This window comes from Benincasa hispida, chromosome 1 (genome assembly GCF_009727055.1).
Source record: "Benincasa hispida cultivar B227 chromosome 1, ASM972705v1, whole genome shotgun sequence".
NCBI classification, from domain to species: Eukaryota; Viridiplantae; Streptophyta; class Magnoliopsida; order Cucurbitales; family Cucurbitaceae; genus Benincasa; species Benincasa hispida.
In genome coordinates, this window is record NC_052349.1 from 78585148 (window position 1) to 78586817 (window position 1670).

General features: G+C 43.5%; 1 non-coding gene across 1 annotated transcript; it reads right to left on the reverse strand.

The window, feature by feature from the left end:
* Nucleotides 1–305: 305 nt before the first annotated feature.
* On the reverse strand, nucleotides 306–412 carry LOC120070385. Its single transcript, XR_005479880.1, has one exon. It is a non-coding gene; the product is annotated as a small nucleolar RNA R71 (small nucleolar RNA).
* Nucleotides 413–1670: the final 1258 nt, after the last annotated feature.

Below are 1670 nucleotides of genomic sequence, written 5' to 3' on the forward strand. Positions count from 1 at the left end.
CTGCCCTCGACGGAAGTAGATTCGAGATGAAACCGGTGATGCTGCAGATGATCCAGACTACAGGTCAATTTGGAGGAAGGCGTGGCGAGGATCTGCACGCCCACCTCCGAAGTTTTATTGAAATCTGCAATACTTTTGTGTTCCCAAACATCTCTGCTGAAGAAGTTAGACTAACGTTGTTCCCATTTTCTCTCTGTTATCAGGCTAGGAAGTGGGCTTATTCGCTCGAACCAGGAGAGATTACTTCTTGGGAGTAGGTAGTGGAGAAATTCATGAAAAAGTATTTTCCACCTACCGAGAACGCAAGACAAAGAAAGCTTATTACAAATTTTGAACAAGATATGGACGAATCACTCAGTGATGCTTGGGCGAGGTTTAAAAGGTTGGTCTGAGATTGTCCGCATAATGGGCTACCAGACTGCCTTCAAATGGAAATTTTCTATCACGGTTTGAATCCTGCTTCGCAGACCGCTACCAATGCGATAGCCGCTGGTGGTCTGCTTGATAAAACTTACGAGGAGGCAAAGAATATTCTGGACCGCATCTCTAAGAACCATAAAGACTGGAGGGAGAGTGACCAGAGATTGAGACTCAAAGATTCCGACGCAAATAATGGTGCCATTATTTCGTTACAAAACTAAATGACCACAATGATGAATTTGATTCAAGGAATGACAATCAGCAGCCCAACACCGCAAGATGGGCAAATTAATGCAATAAGTCAAAACACCATAAGGTATGCTACTTGCGATGATGGGCATGCGATGGAAGATTGCCCGCAAAATCCACAGTCTGTATATTTTGTAAAGAATAATCCCTTTTCAAATACTTATAACCCCGGGTGGAGAAACCACCCCAATTTTGCTAAATTTTCAATCTGTGGCGCAAAAAGTAGGGCCACCAGGATTCTTCCAACGCAACAACGGTTAGTAGAGCAACCAAGCAAGTAGCTCGCAACAACCAACACAATCTTCTTCTCTAGGGAGCCTATTGAAGCAATATATAGAGAAAAACGAGACAGTGCTTCAAAGTCAAGCTACATCCATCCGCAACCTCGAATTGCAAATGGGCCAGATTGCGAATGAGCTGAAGAATCGACACCAAGGGGCGTTGCCAAGTTCTACCGAGCTTCCACGCAACCCAAGGGGATCAGGTAAGGAGCAATGTCAGGTTGTGACATTGCGCAGTGGAAAGACTGTGGAGGGAGAAAAGAAGGATTAGAGTAGAGCAACTTCCATCGCAATTTAGCCTGAGATTGCGGTAATGTAGGAAGAGGAAAGAGAAAATGAAGTAGTAGAACCTAAGATTGCGTCAACCTCAAAGTCAAATGAAACAGGAACCGTGAAATTCCAGTTACCACCTTTCCCTCAGAGGCTAAGAAAGAAGAAAAACAAAGAGGTATAGTACCAACGCTTTTTATCCATGTTAAAGCAATTACATGTTAACATTCCTTTCAATGAAGCAATTGAGGAAATGTCTGCCTATGCCAAGTTTCTGAAGGACATGGTAACTAAGCAAAGAGGCACTGGAAAATTTGCCATGGTGGATTAACGCAAAGTTCCAAATCAATTATTCCACCAAAGATGAGCAATCCTAGGAGCTTCACTATTCCTTGCTCCATAGGAGAACTCTATATTAGGCAAGCCCTGTGTGACCTGGGAACCAGCATA